This window comes from Sus scrofa, chromosome 9, assembly GCF_000003025.6.
Source record: "Sus scrofa isolate TJ Tabasco breed Duroc chromosome 9, Sscrofa11.1, whole genome shotgun sequence".
Lineage (NCBI taxonomy): Eukaryota > Metazoa > Chordata > Mammalia > Artiodactyla > Suidae > Sus > Sus scrofa.
The window spans coordinates 82,268,356-82,289,407 of record NC_010451.4 but is presented as its reverse complement, the minus strand read 5'-3'; the positions used below and the strand labels follow the sequence as shown (position 1 = coordinate 82,289,407).

Below are 21,052 nucleotides of genomic sequence, written 5' to 3'. Positions count from 1 at the left end.
TCCACTTCCTAGAGTAGTGGAAATAAAAAAAAAATATTAAACTTAAAAGCTTTTGCATAGCAAAGGAAACAATTTTTTAAAAAGAGGAAAAAACAACCCACAGAATGAGAGAAAATCTCTGCAATTGAAGTGACTGACAAGGAATTATCTCCAAAATATTCAAACACCTCATGAAGCTTTATATCAAAACAAACAACTCAATCGAAAAAATGGTCAAAAGTTTTAAATAGACATTTCTTCAAAGACATACAAATAGTCAGTAGGCACATGAAAACATGCTCAAAATCACTAATTATTAGAGAAATGCAAATCAAAACTACAGAGAGGGAGCACCTCACACAGTCAGAATGGCCATCATCAAAAAGCCTACAAACAATAAATGCTGGAGACGGTGTGAAGAGAGAGAACCCTCCTACACAGTTGGGAATACAAATTTGTGCAGCCACTATGGAGAAGAGTACGAAGATTCCTTAAATAAACTACATATAGAAGTACTATATTATATACAATCCAGTAATCCTACTCCTGGGCATATATCTAGAGAAAACCATAATTCAAAAAGATACATGTACCCCAATGTTCACTGCAGCTCTATTTACAATGGCCAAGACATGGAAATAACCTAAATGTTCCTCAACAGAGGAGTCAATAAAGAAGATGTGGTTCATATACACAATGGAATATTATTCAACCATAAAAAAGTATGAAATAATGCCATTTGCAGCAACATGGATGGACCTAGAAATTATCATAGTAAGTGAATAAGTCAGACAGAGAAAGAAAAATATATGAGATCACTAATATGTGGAATCTAAGTGTAGAAAAAGATAAAGAAAAATTTTTTACAAAACAGAAATAGACTCAAAGATTTTAAAACCAAACTTACAGTTACCAAAGACATTGGGCGGAGAAATAAAATGGGAGTTTGGGATTGACGTATACACACTACTGTATATGGAATGGATGAGTAACAAGGACCTAACGTATAGGACAGGAAATCTACTCAATACTCCGTAGCAACCTACGTAGGAAAAGACTCTGTAAAGGAATGGATATATGTATATGTATAACTGATTCACTTTGCTGTATACCTGAAGCTAGCACAACATTGTGAGTCAAATATACTCCAATAAAATTAAAAATAAGGTAAAATAAAAATAGTCTTCCAGCTGCTGGCAAAGAGGTTGTAGCCCAAAGACAGCTCTTGGAAGACAGCTACAGGTGACTACTATTAGAAGCCCATAATAAAGGAGATCCAGGGTAACCAGGAGGACAGCAACAGCAACAGCATCCACGACTTGGCACATCTAATGTATGAGTAAGACATGGAGGCTGATTTTAATGTGTGAGCTGTGGAATCATATATTTCATATATCTAAAAGGAACTTAACTGTATTTTGATCTAAAACAATAATCATAAATGATCAGAGAATTCTTAACTTTTAGTAACTTCTATTAATGCATCAATTATAGGTAACTTATTGCCATTTATTTATTTATTTATATTGCTTTTTAGGCCCATACCCAAGGCACATGGAAGTTCCCAGGCTAGGGGCCCAAATTGGAGCTACAGCTGCTGGCCTACAGCACAGCCATAGATGCAGGATCTGAGCTGTGTCTGTGACCTATAACAAAGTTCACAGCAGTGCTGGATCCCCAACCCACTGAGTGAAGCCAGGGATTGAATCAGCATCCTCATGGATACTAGTCAGATTCACTTCTGTTGCACCACAATGGGAACTCCCTAACTTTACTTTTTCTGGTTCTTAACTAATGGACATCTTTAAGAAACATTATATAGATATTCAGATTATATGCTGGACAATCTATTTGGTTGCCTTGTTATATAGTTCCAGGTTTAATAAGGCAATCTTGCTTCCTACAGATTAGCTGTACAATTTACATCACTGAGTTCAAATATATATAGCCATTAAGAGTCCAAGAGTCTACTATGAACATTTTTTAACTTGAAGGATGTAGAAATTGGATATAGAAATTATATATTTCTATTCCTTACTAAAGGATGCATGGAAATTGGCATTAAAATCCTGGTTATTAAAGATTCACTTTCCTAAAAGGGTATTACTGAGTAGGCCTATAATACTCTAGCCTCTGGGCAGGGTGTGGCAAGAACGAAACCAGGAGAATGTGTGAAGTCACTTTCAAACACACAGAGGTGAACTGGATCCAAGAGGAATAAAAGAATCAAGGGCCAAGCCAAGGTCAATTACAGGGTCGGGCTAGAAGATTCCAAGTAATGAATGAATAAGTACCTGAGTTAATTGTCATGGATGAAAGCCAGAGGTAAAGTGAAGAAGCAGGAAATGGGGGCACAAGGAGAACATTCAACTTGATTTGGGCAAAGACTGTCTTGCTGACCTCAGGTTCCTTTAAAAATGTGAAGACACTCTTCCTCTGTTGTACAGAGGTGAGAGGCACTTAAAAGGCACTGTCTAGGCCAGGATATGGTGATGTGTGCTTGGTTGAAGTACCACAATGTCTCACATGAAGTTTTGATTTCTCATATTATAAGAGACAGTGATTCAGAATCTATCAGTGTATTTCATAAAAACACACTCCACCTGGTATTCAAGAGCCACAACTAACTGCCCTGAGAGCCTCTGATGAAAGAGCTGAGATCTGTTAAACTCTCACTTCTTGGAGTTTTCCTTTGGCTTTAATACCATTCTTAAACATCACCTATTTAATAGACCACGGAAGAATTTTTGAAAAGTGTTAATGAGAACGTAGTTCATTGTCATCTCAGTTTCTCAGTGACTAAGTTATATGACATTTATTTATGCCCTTTGAATGACAACAGTCATGCCAGCTGCTGGCTGAAAGGGAATTTTTCAGCATCACTTAAACAGATTGTTTATCTTCATTAGTTCTTTGCTAGAATTCACTGTGAACAGACATGGAGGCTGTCATTCATTGAATTCTACAGCAGCCTTATGCCTGTTTTAAAGTTCTGGGGTCTGCTTAGTTATATCTTGTTTGATTATCTGTTTGATGTTTAAAATTTTAATTTATATTATCAACCTGTTTTAATACATGCCATACATTAATCTTTATCTAAATTTAATGTATCTACATTTTTATCTTAAATTTATAACCACCATAGACTTGCAACTCATTATATATTCTAGTTCAAGAAGACAAGCAGAATAAACGGTAGGGAAGTATCTAGCTAGAATTCATGTCACATTCAGATGCCTTTGTTGATGTATTACAGAAGTTGTCTATAATCTTTCCTTAGCATGTAAAACAGTAAACTCTCAGAGATGTTGCTTGAACAACAGGCTGGTATAGTCATTAACAATTTCCCTGGGTAACGTTCTCCATTTACAACTTTTTTAAAAATGGGTATCACTATATTTAAATTGAGTAATCATTTTTGATAAATGATATGTTTTCTATCATTGCACAGAAAAAAATGCAGAAGTGACTAGTAATCAAGATTTCTAAAGCATGAATTTTAACATAGAGTTTTCCACGCACAGATGTATGAATTTCAGACTTCAAAAAGGAGGTAACAGTCTCCCAACCTTGAAGGATGAACTGGTACTAAGATGAGTCAGTTTCAAGCAAATGAAAAAGATAATTGGGAAATAAAAAAGTAAAGAAAAATGTATTTCCAGAGCTGTTGAGATGAATATTAATCACAAAGTGCCCACTGGGAATTCCTGGCCCATAAAACTCAACACCACGTTAAAGAATTCTTTCCCCCTTTTCCACTAACAATTTTATTCACATTCTTAAATACATTTCTAAAGGTGGCAATTTTAAATATTGCTTTGACTACTGTATGTAACAAATGAATGAGGTATTTTGTTAAGTTAGTTTTCCACAGCATATGATCAGAAAGATACCTCCATGTCACTAAATAAGTATTGTTTACTACATACCTACCATATTTGAGGAACTGTTAAGTGTGTACTGTCCTAAAATTATTTCCCACTTCAGGGTCTTTGAATTCGTTGTCCTCTCAGCCTAGAAGGCTCTTCCCCAAATGAATAGCTGCCCCTGGCTCTCCTTTTAAGTTTTAGCCTTTTCTAACAACATATCAAAATTAGAACTCTCAGTCTTATCTCTACCACATTAACCTGTTTACTTCTTTCAAATTGCTCTTCCAAAACTGTGACTAATTTACTCATTTATCTGTTAACTTGTTTATGTCTACCTTCCCAGTCATCCAATGGCATTTCCATGAGGGCAGAAACTTTGTCTTATATACCTCTGAATTTTTTACCCGGGTACATAACAAATGCTCAAAAAAATAAAGATCAATGTTCTCATCGTGGTTCAGCAGTAACAAACCCAACTAGTATCAATGTGGACGTGGGTTCGATCAGTGGGTTAAGGATCCGGAATTACTGTGAGCCGTGGTGAAGATTGCAGACGTGGCTTGGATCCCATGTTGCTGTGGCTATGGCGAAGGACAGCAGCTACCACTCGGATTTGACCCCTGGCCTGGGAACCTTCATATGCCGTGGGTGTGGCCCTAAAAAGACAAAAAAAAAAAAAAAAAAAATAGAGATCAAGCAAATGTGTAAATGTTTCCTAAGCATTATCTCATTTAATCCTCCACACAATCCCATGGGATCATTTCAAATTAATCAAAGAGGCTCAAATAGATTAAGAACCCTGTCTGAGGTCCCTTGAAGATTAAAGTTATACTCTTTTTTTTTTTTTTTTTTTTTTTTTTGCTTTCTTAGGGCCACACTTGTGACATATGGAGGTTCCCAAGCTAGGGGGGGATCTAATCAGAGCTACAGCTACCAGCCTACACCATAGTCACAGCAACACAAGATCCGAGTCCCATCTGTGACCTACACCACAGCTCACGGCAACGCCAGATCCTTAACCCACTGAGTGATGCCAGGGATCAAACCCTCGACCTCATGGTTCCTAGTCAGATTTGTTTCTGTAAAACTATATTCTTAATCTGTGTGGATTTTTCATCTCTTATACTAATTTAATTAAGCAGTATTGCCATCTTGCAGCACTTGTGCTAGAACCCTGACATCCACTCCAGTCTTCCTTTCTTTTGCATTCCCACCCAACCAATTGTTTACCCTAGGTCCATCTGTTCTCTGGATCTAGTTCTCCTCTCCATCCCCATCTATACAGCCTTAGTTCTGGTCTCACCATGTTTCATCAGCATTCTCCTTTGCCTCCTAAATCATCTAACTGCTCTAAGTGACTTCATCCAGGATTACAATACAGATTTAACATTTCTATAGAAATTGTTCAGTGGCTTCTCCATCTTTAGGATAAAATTCATACTCCTTAGCTTGGCAAACCCCTTGAGGACTTGGCTTCTACCTTTGCCATTATAACCCATACTCAATGCTTAAAACACTGGCATTCTTCCATATCCCTCTGTTCTTATATTTGTTTCCTCTGCATGTGTTTCCTCCACTTGTCTCCTGATTCACACCTAATCATTTTCTAGGACACAAAACAAACATCAGTCCTTACATGATCTAACCCCTACGTGACCGTCACCACTAAGTTGAGACACACCCCTGCTCTGAACTGCCATACAACCTAGAACAAGCCTCAAACACTACATTTCACAGCATGTAGGAATTGTCACATTTCACTGTGTTTTTCTTTTGTGTTATTTCATTTTTTAAAAATCTGGCATTTCTTGATGGACTCTCTGAGGGCATGTCTCTAGCATAATACCTGGTGTGTAATGATTATTCAGAAGTCATTTGATGAAAGGATGAATTGAAGAGTGAATACATTTTTTAACATAATTGTAGTTAAGTTCAATTAGGAAAAGAAAGTGAAGTACAAATTGTGCCACGAATTTATCAAATAGTGTCAACAGTTGTATGCGGGGTATTCCGTTTCTGACTGCAGCACCAAAGAACCCTATGTGGAGAACATGGTGGGTGCTCTGCACTACATCAACCCAGTCCCCAAAATAGCTTCAAACCGCTGTGCTCAGTACAATGGAAGACACATAAATAAGAGAGCCTGTTTGGAACCTCACAAACCAATGAGAGAGGCATCGTTTTCCAAAGGAATTCACAGGAACCCCATGTCTTCCTTTGACTCAAGACATGTGACCTGCAAATGCATCAGAAATCATTTGGCCTGGTCTGTATTTTTAACAAATTGTTTCAAAATGTCAGATTTCCTCGAATCATTGATTCCATTTATTTGCTCTAAAACTCTTTTCTTTGAGACCTATTACATTTGAAGAGCAACTCCATGTCATAAATTCAGTGACTGCTTAAATGGATGCTTTATTATACTTTTAATCTCATTGTATTAAAAAAAAAAAAAACCCTCTGGGTTTGAGCTCACCCAAGAAATAACTTTATAGTCATACTCACTAAATCCTATTTTGCAGATTTCAGAGAGGCATAATGCTATATATAAATTTCAAACAGGGATTCCTAGAGAGTAAGGACAGTGCCAGCTGGCTGAACTGTTCAGGGGACACAGAATTGGAAACAAAAAGCAAAGGGGGGATTTTTTTTTTTTTCTTGTGGGCCTTGAAGAATTATTTTGCTTTGCCTTTGTCCGGGTTTCCATGGAAACTCCACTCCTGGAAATGTGCAGTTCTTCACAGCTCTCACCAATGCAAGCAGAAGAGAGACCTGAAGCCGTACTCTATTTTAGTGCTGCCATGAGTTGATGAAATCAAGCAATAATTGTTATATTCATAAAGAAATCAGTCAACATAAAAAATGAGTATAATAAGTATAATGACCAAACACTGGTTTCAGTACTTTCAATTTTCCTTCTTCCTTTGGGTAAATATAATAAGGGCTATATAAGATTTAGGTTTTTTACTTAATACATGAAATAATGGAAAATACAATAGCAGTGAGATACAAAAGAACCAATAATCAACCTAATCATTCCCTTATCCTGTGAACTTAAGTGAAATGAAAGAAAAAATTCAAGATAATATAAGTAGACCCAGAAATCACCTTCTTATATATAAGAAACAACTCAGGAAAAAAAAAAAAATCCCATTAAGGACAGGTAAAAGCAGTTAGCAATTACATTTTCAGTCCAGAAAGAGTTTGACGTTGACAAAGGCCCAGGCTACATATGAGTAGCACCTAGGAAGTGGTATAAACAAGAAATATGCCATAATACCACATGTTGTAAGAGAAACGCAGAAATTTCCAAAAGTAACAGACAAATAGAGCAAGGGAAAGAAAATTGTCAGGTTCTGGGTATGAGAAAGAAGGGAAGCAACATTTATTCATAGTGTACTATGTATTTAATTAATAGTGTACTCTGGTTTCCTCCAGTCAGCACAGAGTTAAGGATGTGATAGGCCTCTGGGACAGCCTGGTAAATAGGAGAAATGTGGTTCCTTCCTTCAGGAAACCTGTTTCTCAGCAGAAGCCAGAGGACATAAACATAAAAGACCTGCTCTTACACTTACTGAATTACAAACTGCAAAATGTGCTATAAAAAGAGATGGGGGGAGCTCCCGCCGTGGCGCAGTGGTTAACGAATCCGACTAGGAACCATGAGGTTGTGGGTTCGGTCCTTGCCCTTGCTCAGTGGGTTAACGATCCGGCATTGCCATGAGCTGTGGTGTAGGTTGCAGACACGGCTTGAATCCTGCATTGCTGTGGCTCTGGCATAGGCTGGCAGCTACAGCTCCGATTAGACCCCTAGCCTGGGAACCTCTATATGCCGCGGGAGCGGCCCAAAGAAATAGCAAAAAGACAAAAAAAAAAAAAAAAAAAAAAAAAAAAAGAGAGATGGGCGGGGTTCCTTGAGAGGATACAAGGAAAGAACCTAGCCTTATATGTTACCTCCTTCACAACAATTCCTTAAATTAGATGCTGTAATCCTGTTTCACATGAGCTAACAGAGGCACAGAGAAAGGAAGAAATTATCCCCAAGGTCAATCAGAAAGTAAATATTGGAGCCAGTTTCTGAGGCAGTGTTGATCTGCCAGAGTTCATGGTCTTCTTCCTATGCCACAAGACTTTGTGAGTGGCTGTCTCAATGTATTCTAATTATTGAAGAGAGAGATGAACTTTATTTCTCAGGAGATGCTAGAATTTCTGTAATGTCCAACTCTTTGAATCATTTTTTTAGTAAGCACTGATGGACTCTCTTTTAAAGAAACCTCTGGGACTGCTCATTCCATCATAATGACTGTCATTTAAATATTCATGAATTTGCCTACTGAAGATACAGACACATACCCAGTTAGGATTCCCAAAGCCAACCAAGTGGGTGGGCTGGGAAGTCAGCATGTTGACATCACTATACTAGCATGGAAGTTTGGAATCTACAGGGCTACACACTCAGCCCTCATGGAGATCTTCTCTCTGATCCGCCACTGCCTCCTCTCTCTCACTTTATTGTCCTGATACATGCCTGTCACTCTAACTGAACTACAAACAAGTTTGAATGTATAAAACATACTTTACTTATCTCTGCACCATAGCGACAAGCAAAGTACTTTATCATGGTAGGTATTCAATTGTTAAAGAAAATAAATAAGCTAAAATGCTCTCTTTCTAATATTTAATGGTAATACTTTTATTAAATATTATTGCTTCTAAGCTGGAGGTATAACCCTCCCAGATTTCAGATAATAGTACAGAGCTACATCAATCAAAACAGCATGATACTGGCACAAAAAAACAGACATATTGAACAATAGAACAGAAGAGAGAGCCCAGAAATAAACCCATACACATATGGTCAATTAATCTATGACAAAGTAAGCAAGAATATTCAATGGAGAAAAGACAGTCTCTTCAGCAAGTGGTGCTGGGAAAACTGGACAGCCTCATGTAAATCAATGAAATTAGAACACTCCTTCACTTACTACACAAAAACAAACTCAAAATAGTTTAAACAGAAATAAAAGAAAAAATAAACAAATGGAACCTAATCAAATTTACAAGCTTGTGTGCCAGTGGAAACCATAAACAAAATAAAAAGATGACCTATAGACTGGGAGAGAATATTTGAAAATGGTGAGACCAAAAAGGTGCTAATTTCAAAATATACAAAACAACTCATACAACTCAATATCAAAAAAGCAAACAACTCAATCAAAAGAATGGGCAGAATGGAGTTCCCATTGTGGCTCAGCAAGTTACAAACCTGACTGGTATCCGTGAGGTTGTAGGTTCGATCCCTGATCTTGGTCAGTGGGTTAAGGAACTGGCGTTGCAATGAGCTATTGTGTAGGTTGCAGATGTGGCTTGGATCTCGAGTTGCTGGGGCTGTGATGTAGGCTGGCAGCTGCAACTCCAATTTGACCCTAGCCTGGGAATTTCCATAAGCTGCAGATGTGGCCCTACAAAAGCAAAAAAAAGGGGGGGGGCAGAAAATCTAAATAGACATTTATCCAAAGAAGACACACAGATAGCCAACAGGCACATGAAAAGAAAGTCAACATCACTAATTATTAGAGCAATGCAAAACAAAACAAAACTACATTGAGATATCTATCACCTCACACTAGTCAGAATGGCCATCATCAAAAAGTCTACAAATACATACATGAGAAGGTATAGAGAAAAGGGAACACTGTTGGTGGGAAAGTAAATTGGTGCAGCCACTATAGAAAACAGTATGGAGTTTCCTTACAAAACTAAGAATAGAACTATCATATTATCCAGCAGTCCTACTCCTGGGCATATATCCAGAAAAGATGAAAACTCTAATTCAAAAAAATACATGCACCTTAATATTCATAGCAGCACTATTTACAATAACCAAGACATGAAAGCAACCTAAATGTCCACCAACAGATGAAAGGATAAACAATACACATACACACACATATACACAATATGGGATACTACTGAGTCATAAAAAAAGAAATACTGCTATGAAATATTGCTATTTTTAGCAACATGGATAGACCTAGAGATTATACCGAATGAAGTAAGTCAAAGACAAATATTATATGGTATCACTTACATGTAGAATGTAAAAAATAATACAAATGAATTTATTGACAAAACAGAAACAAACCCACAGACATAGAAAACAAACTCAAAGGGGAAAGAGGTGGAGGAGGAATAAATTAGGAGCATGGGATTAACAGATACACACTACTATATATAAAATAGGAAATATATTCAATGTCTTATAATAACCTGTAATGGAAAAGAATATGAATATATATTTATAAAATTGAATCACTTTGCTATATACCTGAAACACAATATTGTAAATCAACTATGCATATATACGTGTATATATATATAATTGCTTCAACTACATATATACATGTATGTATATAATTGCTTCAACAAGACTCAAGGTTCACATAGAAGATTCACACTGTCAACCAATTTTGAATTTTTTTTCCCAGGAGTATCATTGCTGAAAGAAGCTTATTAGCTACTACTGTGATGACATTATTCTGAGATTTCATTTGGAATGAGTCAAATTTTCTTCTGCATGATAAACTGGAAGAAAGAATGGAATACCAATCCATTTGACATTATCCCTAAATCTCAGAATTCCCTGGAAATAAAGGATTTCATAATTTTTGCTTAGTTGTTCTGCTAGTTTTCTCCTCCTTTCCTGGAACTGTAAGCTTTGTAATCTTAGAGGCATCCTCCCCTCACATCCTGCTGTAAACAATGAAGACTACTGTTTGGGCTTTCATTTTTTGACTATGTTTGGTGAAAGATGATGGTAAATGCCTTAAAACATCAATGTCAACAAAACATCCTCCTCCAACAATCAGTGCTCCCTTGACCCTAGATTACCCATCCAAGGAAGAGAAGGGGGCTGTGAACTGACTTTTGGTTAAAAATAGACACTGTAAAGAACACAACCCATTACTCATTTCTTCAGATCCTCTTAGTCCACATCAGTTCAAATGTTTTCTAAGCACCTGCTACATTCCACTTGCAGTGAGTGATGCTGCCAATGCAAAAGTGAATCAAGGTGCACACTCTGCCCTTACTTTCAGTGGGAGGAGATAGACATAGCAATGGATAATACCATCTAGTAGGAGAGGAACAAGGTCTCTCCTCCCATACTCACCCCACCATCCTCAACCACCTCTCCCTATAAACAACTCTTTTGCCCTCTATGAATTCAAGCAGGAAAAACTACATAAATCTTTAATGATGTATGGACAACACAATGACTGTATCTGATCATACTCTTCCTCGTCCCATGTATATTTTCTGAAAATGTCCCCCCATAGTCTCCAAATATTTCCGGTCTACCATTCACCGTGAACCAGAAATTTAAAAAGATTTGTGATTCCTAGAAATCCCTGGATATGAACATTAGGAGTGCAAGTAAAATTACCTAGTTTGTAGAGCTTCTGCTTCTGAAATCTTTAAACTTCTAAAAAAAGGAAACCCCCCCAATATCACCAAAGTCCACTGATCTCTTCTTTGTCCATCTATTGATTTTTATAGGTATCTTCTGACATTTTCTAAAATGCGTTCTTTATAACGCTACTCCAAGGGACAATTAAGAAAAGAAAATGGTTGTTGAGGAGAGGGTTCTGAGGTCAAGTGAACCAGAGAACGTCTACATACTACTTATCTTTTAGAGATTAATAAGATATATTAAGATAAAGCCTCCGAGAGATCTTGCAATACAGAAATGCCATTTTCTTTAACTCTGCAGTTCCCCAGCTTATATGGTCAAAATACTCTTTGAGCTTAAGATATATCCTGAGGAGTTCCCGTCGTGGCGCAGTGGTTAACGAATCCGACTAGGAACCATGAGGTCGCGGGTTCGGTCCCTGCCCTTGCTCAGTGGGTTAACCATCCGGCATTGCCGTGAGCTGTGGTGTAGGTTGCAGACGCGGCTCGGATCCCGCATTGCTGTGGCTCTGGCATCCCGCGTTGCTGTGGCTCTGGCATAGGCCGGTGGCTACAGCTCCAATTCAACCCCTAGCCTGGGAACCTCCATATGCCGCGGAAGCGGCCCAAGAGATAGCAACAACAACAAAAGACAAAAAAAAAAAAAAAAAAAAAAAAAAAAGATATATCCTGAGAAATCAGTTTTTCATAGAACACATTTAAGAAACTCTTTTGTAAATTGATACCTTTGGAGTTATTTGGCTGAGTTGGAAGACTTCCATTCTCCAGATCTAAGATCTTATAATTCATTCATTTTTTTTCAGCAAATATTTGAGCATCTACTATCTGCTAAGCACTTAATTTTCACTTGTAGTTTAAATCTAATCCAAACTTCAGAGATCAATCAAGTCCCTAAACATGTGAAATGTAAAGAGCCTCCATAGAGCTCTGGAGTGAACAACAAATACACTTTGTTATTAACCCTGTTATGATGACATTCCCTTTGCAATAAATTGGTATTCGGTCACATAACTTTCACCTAGCCCCAACCGCAGCTCTGCATCCAGGTATGAGTTTCCAGACTGTCCTAAATATATATGAGTGTCTTCTTTGGTTTCCTGTCTAGTTCCTTCTGGACTGAGTCCTACTTATGCTCACCAGGGCTTCCAGGGAATTGGAACCAGGCTTCTGAGCAGTAGTGTTCACATTTTGCTCCCTGATACCTACTGTCAAGCACCATAGCCAGGCACTCATGTTAGTCTATGTTTATTTCTTTCAGACCTTCCAAGATTTACAACTGTGACTTCCTATGTCTGCCTCCTGGATCCCAGCCATTTCCAATTTCCTCTGTCCTACATCTACCAATCCCTAAGTGTAAAATTCTCTTCTTTAGATCTGTGTGGGCCTATTTTTTCTCCTTCCTCTCTGAATACTCTTTTGCCACTTCTTTCATGAGTTTCATTTTTAGCTACAGTTTCTTAAACATAGTCTGCTCAGGCACAGTCCCAGGCCTTGTGTTTACTTTCTCTTCACTTTCTCACCAGCAGCCCATTTACCCTCAACACTTCCACTACTGTAAAAAATATGATCAATTTTAAAATTTGACTTATCTTTCATCTTTTCTGAAACTTACAAACTTGTGAAGAGGAAATGTAAATCTCTGAGTGAGGCATTCATAAAGAGCCCAGTAGACACTTCAAAATAGCAGTATCAAAATACTTCTGTATATCGGGAGTTCCCCTCGTGGCTCAGTGATTGGTGAACCTGACTAGCATCCATGAGGACACGGGTTCGACCCCTGGCATCACTCAGTGGGTTAAAGATCTGGCATTGTCACGAGCTGTGGTGTAGGTCACAGAGGCGGCTCAGATCTAGCGTTGCTGCAGCTGTGGTGTAGGCCAGTGGCTGCAGCTCTGATTCATCCCCTAGCGTAGGAACTTCTATATGCCTCCAGTGCGGCCCTAAAAAGGCAAAAGACCAAAAAACAAAAAAACAAAAAACTTCTGTGTATCAATACGTAACCAGAGAATAGAAGGCAATGACCACAAATATTATTTTTAAGTTGGTATCAAAATTTAGATCGGCCTTTGTTTTCCAGCTATTTTGAAACACACATTCCAAAGTACCTACTAAATCTTTTCTCCAGAAGATAAAAAAAAAATTTAATTTCTATTCTATCTAGTGTCATTAAACACTCATCTCGAAAGACATTAAAATAAATACTCCTCCCTCTATCATTACTTAACAAATGTCTTAGGTAAAGTAAGAGCTGATATTGTGTCCATATATGAAAGTGAAATTCCTTGACTCATTAATAGAACAATGGATTCTCTTTTTCAGAAATAATGATAGATGGTTAAAATAATAATACCTTATATTTGCAATGTGTTATACCCCTCAAGTATATCTATCCCTGTAGATGTCTATCCCTGGTAGATTCCACTGAGAAATGAGATATGAATTAGAAGCTCCATTTTTGCCGTTGTTGTTTAGATATTGGGTCACAAAGAATTTAAGTGACTTATTCAAGATAACATAGATAAACCCAAACAGAATCCAAATAAGAAAACCAGTATTTCCTCTTCCTTAGTGCAAAACTCTAAAAATCTCCATATAGTTTTTTATAAGCATTCCTGAGATGAATAATATATTTGAAAAAAAAGTAGTGTACCACAGAACATAAATATTAGATACTATCCCATTTCACAGGTAAAGAAAGGTAAGACCCAGAAGTGTTATGACTTGACCAAGTTCAGAGAGATATAAAAATCATTGCACAAACAAGGTTAAAGAAATATGAAATCCATTGCACAACAGATTTAAACTCTGAAATTTCATTTGTGTGGTAATACAAAGATAGATAATGTGATTATATTTTACCCTTTCTAGTGTCTTCCTGAGCTTCTGAACACATTTTCTGGTTCATTTTTCATCTTTAATGATGAAGTTAAATTTGTCCTCTAACACTCTTCGGAGGTAATTTCCTGAGAATAAAATGATGTTAGGTGAGCTACTAAATGAGGTCAATCACTTAATTTCTTGTACTATTTTGAGGTAACTGGGCTAAAAATGACTTTTTAAAGTCTGTCCTTCATAAACCTTTTTTTCCCCTTTCATAGAACTATTGTTGTCAATACACTAATAACAGTTGAAATGAACATAAATTCATGAGTGGGTATATCCTGCCAAATCAAAGACAATCTGATATTCTCTGTAAAAAACAATACTACAGTTTTTAGATGTGATAATACTTGAGAATAGTCACACATTATATTTTTATATATATCTATATATATAATCTATACTATTACATGTAATTGATGTAACTGATATGCAGTATATCTATAAAACATTTCAGATCTTTGACTTTAATCTCAACTCTTTTCAGTGTGTATGCATACTAATTACTTCGGCTTACTTAAACCTGGCTTCTGGATTTTTTAATGGCTGACTGAAACATAATACAGATACAGTATGAAAAATTTCCAAGGATTTAAAAGTATGTAATACACTCATCTCACAAGCAGCAATAATGCAAAATATGGAAATGTGATAGAGAACTGATGAACCAGTTTTCAACTTATATATTGACATATAAATAAATATATATTTGGTTTTAATGTAAATTTATTCTGCGGCTTTTTAAAAGTTAGAAAATTAAACATGTATGTGACTTTGAAGTAGTAAAAAGGTTGGAGCCAGATCTAAATTTCAATCCTGACTCTGTTAACTTGACTAAATTATTTATATCCTAGCTTCAATTTCTTTAGTAACCATTAAATCTGCTAATGATAAAATATGATAATAAATTAAAGGTTTCCTAGCATAAACATGAAAAAGAATAGATATCTTTTATTTTCTTTCTTACTCTATCATTGCTTTTATACTTCTCCAAGTAGAACCATATTTATTCAGCTTAAGCAACTTAAATTTAAATGCACATAATGAAATTTCTGCTTCATTCCAGTGTAAATCTTGTACAGGTAAGAACCCTAAACTCATTGCTTCAGTTTTAAGGACAAAGAGTATGTTTTTGGTTTGTTGTTTTGTTGGACCTAAGAAAAAGCACTTCTTAATTTGTCATCTTCCTGAATTATATCTCACTATGTTCACGATCTTTTTCATATTTTTATCTAAAAATGGGAGTCCTTTTCTAAACTTTAATTTACAGTCATACTGTCCCATTTAGGCATTTACTCTATATATTTCAATACCCCATATATTCTATAGCATGACACTAAATGTTTCTTGCAGTAATTCACCTCATGTGAAAGTTCAACACAAAAGAGATCACAGGCATCCACTGTCAGGAAAAACTAAGATGTTTATATCTGTTCTCATCCTAAAATTCTACAAGCAAATGGAAATCATGGTTCTCACTGACAGTTACTATTTCCTCTCCTAATAATTGACATCTTTCTTTGAAAATCTTGCCTAGAGCACATACTGTTAGAACAAAAAATCACAAATGACCCTTCACTTGGGACACAGTATTCAAGGATTTAACTTTTTGATGAACCACACCTTCTCTTTGGGGCCCAGAGATGGTAAAGCTCTACTGTGGCCCTTTTGTGGTTTCCTGGAAATGAAAGTAGCCCAATCACTTTGTGGAACACAGGCCCATTCTACTTATTCTGGAGTACTTGCTCAGCAGTAACTGGTTAATTTCCACAATTTAATTCCACATTTTTCAAAGGGCATGTTGTAATCTAATAGTGGATCTTGAAATCAAATTAGAGTGTTATTTTTAAAAAGTGTTTTAAAAAGTGAAGGAGAATAGAGTAATATGGAAGGTACTAAAAGAAAACACATTGAAATTGAGACTATCCAAAGAACATCACAAATAATAGGGACAAATGCTAAAATATTATTTTATAAAACCTTTGTTTTATTTACGTGTGCTTGTGTCGTCTGGAGTATGTGCCTAATGTGCCTGTGCCTGAATAGTAACATAAGATGTACTTCATACTGTGGACCATAGTGAAAAATCTCTGAAAGTCACTGAACCAGTATAATGGATGGAAAAATCAGCCTCCCAGTTGTCACTTCTAAGAAGGGCTTCTTGTCCAGGTGCTGAAGTACTGTGATCAGACATCTTCAGTGATCAGACTCTTCAGCGATTACCTCTGCAGAGAGCCTCCTCTCCTCTCAGATTAGATCTTGCCCTTCCCAGGGGATCCCAACTCCAACAGTTGACACAGGGGGAGAAAGACTAGACTATTCTGTTCCAAATCAAGACAACTCTGAACACGTTAATGCCATATTCCCCTTTGGGATCAAGTGAGACTGTTGTTCAGATTTGCATAGCACTACAGCCTCTCCCTCTACCCAGTCCTATTTTCTCCCTCTTTCTTCTATTGATGCTGATTCCAAGGCACTACGTAATAAACCTACCACATGCTAAACTCCACTCCAGCATCTGCTACCCAGAGAGCCCAACCTGTGATACCTAGTTGATGGAATAATAATTTTTGTGGACCAAGTCAGTTGAGAAGATCAAATATATAAGAAGCAAAATATATAAGAAGCAAAGTACCCTTTATAAAATACAATGCTCATTTTTTTCAATGGGACCACAAATTCAAAGGCTAACATTATAACCACACTCTGCTTATTCTCATGGCTTACTGCTGTCTTTGATCAAAATGAGCCCATCCATTTATTAATAATGGTTTTCAGAGTTCCCATCGTGGCGCAGTGGTTACCAAATCCGACTAGGAACCATGAGGCTGCAGGATCAATCCCTGGCCTTGCTCATTGGGTTAACAGATCCGGCATTGCCGTGAGCTGTGGTGTAGGTCGCAGACACGGCTCGGATCCCCCGTTGCTGTGGCTCTGGCACAGGCTGGCAGCTACAGCTCTGATTAGACCCCTAGCCTGGAAACCTCCATATGCTGCGGGAGAGGCCCAAGAAATGGCAAAAAGGCAAAAAAAAAAAAAGGTTTTCATTACCATCTTTTTCCTTATTGTCCTATTTCAAAGAAATATGCTGAAGTGGCTAGAATAGCAATTCCTTTATTCCCTTGTCTTCATCCCATTTTAGCAGCTCTTTGGTTACTCTTGCCATCCTTTGTCTTACAAATATGCCTACATCAATGCAGCAGAAAAACAGTGACAAAACCAACAATGTCACCAATAAGGAGGGGTGGGGGCAAGGGGAAATAGATGCTGTTTATAGTGAACCATGCAAGTTATTTACATTAAGTATTATCCAAGGAAAAATATTCAGAAATCTTTTAATAATTGGGCTATATGTTCTGTGTTTTCTGAGCCAATCAAATAAAATTCTTTCCTTTTCTTTTCTTTTCTTTCTTTTTTCTTTTTTTTTCTTTTTTTTTTTCTTTGTTTTTTTAGGGCATCACCCATGGCATATGGAAGTTCCCAGGGTAGGGGTCAAATCAGAAGTGCAGCTGCTGGCCTAAGCCACAGCCACAGCAATGCCAGATCTGAGCCACATCTGTGACCTACACCACAGCTCACAGAAATGCCAGATCCCTAACCCACTGAGTAGGACCAGGGATGGAACCTGCATCCTCAGGGATAGTAGTCAGGTTCATTACTGCTGCCACAATGGGAACTCCTCAAATAAAATTCTTATAGCAGACAAAATATTCTCAAAGAATGTTGGTTTTCTAAAATAGAAACATAAACAATAGAGCCTGACTCAATTATTCTGACCAACTTGGTCAGAATAGTTCAAAAACAAAAAAAAAAAAGACATTGGTTTGGGGTTTTTTTAATTTATTTTTAAATTAAAATATTTGTGTTTGCTCAGCCATATTGCTGTCTGCTGTCACATAAGATTTGTCTAACATCTTGCTCCAACTCTGAGACTTCCTGTTTGTTTTCTTCCTCTAATATATTTGGATGTATATCCTCTTGATAGAAACCAATGCTGGGAGGTGGGTCAAATATAAAGGGGAACATTTTTTTAACAAAAAAAAAATGAGTAAGGCAAAGAATTTTTAAGTAGAAAAATCCCCAAATAAAGACATAAGCAACATGTATGTAAACTTGATAAAAATATCCATTTAACTCTTTCTCATTTCTTTCCACTTTATTTCCAAAAGAAAATGATGGTCATTTTCTATAGTCTTTGTTTCTTAAAGTTAGATATACAGAAAGACTGATAAGTAGCAGTGAATCTGTTGTGCTTTCACTGAAATAAAGTTTATTTTCCTCTATTCTGGTAATATATTCAGAGAGGAGATGGAACATCAGGTAGGTTTGAATAAAGGGAATGGAGTAATAACCTTTGACCTAAGCTCCCATCCACAATATAAATGAATTAGAGGAAACAGCTGCTACCTAAGGCCTCTCAATAAAGCAATGCAGGGATTTTGTGTGACCTGGCATTCACAGTGTCTCAATGGTCAGCCAGATTTCTTTGTTTTGCATGCATTTTCTATGCTGGGAATGTTCCCCTAGCTTTTCAGTCTCCTCCCAGATCTGTCACTCCACTTTGGAAGTGCAGCAACTATGGCTGCCTGAAATGGTGACAACAAAACAGGGCCCCCATCTGCCTTTTCTTTCACACCATAAATAAAGCTGTTATCTCTTATAAAATGACTGAAGAGGCCCAGAGACAGATTGAGGGTTGAGGGAAGGCCCTTCAAAGATTCACTTGCAGATGGAGTTATGAACTGACTTGCAAGGCTAGACAGCCTCTAAAAGGTGAATTCTTCTCATTGGAAACCCAGGTCCTGTGTGCCTGCACTCACTGAGAATGAGAGAGAAGTGAGAATTTTAGCATGACTGGACTAAAGCCATATTCATACCCATCACTTGTCCCTGTCATAGCCAGAGGAAACACATTGTTGCAGATGAAGAATGAGTAGCACCTACTGTATTGAAGGTCTGACCTCTAGATCACATATGCAACTTCAGGTTTTCTCATAGACATTTATCATAAGACCTTTTCATTTACTTGAGGACTTGGATTTAACAAAGCAATCAAGAAAATTGAAAATTATCTGTTTCTACAGATAAATACCTACACTGAGGATAGTCAGTGTTTTCACAGTGTCATTCAATTATTCTAATGACAATAAATGAGTTTCAGGGGAAGGAAGGCTATTGCTGCTACCTCTTTCAAAGTATAAATTTTAAGTCACTCTGTGTGTCAAGAGAAAAATGTCCAGGATCCTCACAGGTACCTGTAGATACTCAAAAATAAATACAAAGAGAAGGAGACAATCTAAGCAAAAACTGCGTAAATAATTCAGTCATATTAACTCTAATCACACTATCTGAAATAAATTATGATGTCCTATCAATGAATAACGAAACATTCACACACTGGCAGCTATGAAAAGCAGCATTATAGATAGAGGCAAATTCATAAACAACAAATATTTTCTGCTGTGAGTTAAGTTAGAAACAATTTGGCACCAGGTCTGGTATAAAGTTATCATTCTGGCTTTTGGTCATATTTACACTCTTTTTACATTTTATCTAGATTCCAGTCCTCGGAGTCTTTCACTGCTTTTCTTTAAGTGGTTTCCAAACAGTTTAAATTAACTATCCTCTTCAAGAGAGAAGAGTTTAATCCTGCTCTAATTATATGACCTGATGGTGAACTGTGAAAGTAAATGATGTTAATTAGTAGGACAGACTGGGAATAAAAGAGGCAAAAGAAATCCTTTCTTTTTTTCTTTTACCCTTTAACCCCCATTAGTCACTTTCTTGTGAATACTTTAGTTTGTCTCTCAAAAGGACTTTCAAAGCATGGGATTTCTCACTTTTCTACTTCTTTAAATGGTAAGCATAATCCAGGCTGGACCATTTCCATTCTCTCTGTTATTTAAAGAAAGAAGGAAAGAAAGAAAGAGAACTAAAGCTTCTCAGTAATATTAGGACAGTTTTCTTTGTTTACATAGTATAACAATATTATATAGCTCAGGAAAACTATCATGAAGGTATTTGTTTTATATTAGTGTATAACATATTACTCCAAGTCTTAACAACGCAAAACAATAAGCATTTATTACCTCATACATTTTCTGAGGGTCATAATGGAAGTGTCATACCTGAATGGTTCTGATTCAGGGTTGTTTAGGAGGTCGCAGTCACTGCCTAGACAATGAGTTTCAGTCATTTTAGGGCTCCACTGGGGCTGCAGTGGCTCTTCCACATGGCTGTTGGCGGGAGGTCCCAGCTCCTCACCACATGGACTTCTCTACGGGGCTGTTTGATTGTTCTTGTGTCATGCAAGATCATTTTCCTAAAGTGAGCATACAGGAGAGGGCAATGCCTTTAATGCCTAGTCCTTAAAGTCACATACCATCATTCATGCAATATTCCCTTTGTTAGAAGCAAGTCAGCTAGTTCAACACACACTTAGGGGAGGACACTCAGGTTCCATACTTTGAGTTTGAGGACATAGATTCAAACTACCATAGGAAGAAATCCTATGGGAAGATCAGCTATCTCATCAATCTCATGTACAATTTCTGGAATCTCTATCCCAAAATCATCACACCCAAAAAGGCAAATATATTATGCAACCACAAAAAAGAAGGAAATCCTGCCATAGGCAGCAATATGGATGAAACGAGAATATTACTAATTGAAATAAGCCAGTCACAGAAAGACAATTACCACGTGACTCCACTTACATTAATAGTATAAGTGGAGTAGTCTAGCTTAAAGAAGCAGAGAGGAGTTCCCGCCGTGGCACAGTGGTTCAGGAATCCGACTAGGAACCATGCGGTTGTGGGTTCGATCCCTGCCCTTGCTCAGTGGGTTAACGATCT

At 37.1% G+C, this 21,052-nt stretch overlaps 1 long non-coding RNA gene across 1 annotated transcript in view; it reads right to left on the bottom strand.

The window, feature by feature from the left end:
• LOC102165070 overlaps positions 1-20,768 on the bottom strand; it is a 93,183-nt gene extending 72,415 nt beyond the window's left edge. Inside the window, exon 1 of the long non-coding RNA XR_002335837.1 lies at positions 20,327-20,768. This is a non-coding gene — a long non-coding RNA (uncharacterized LOC102165070). The remainder of the gene's footprint in view (positions 1-20,326) is intronic.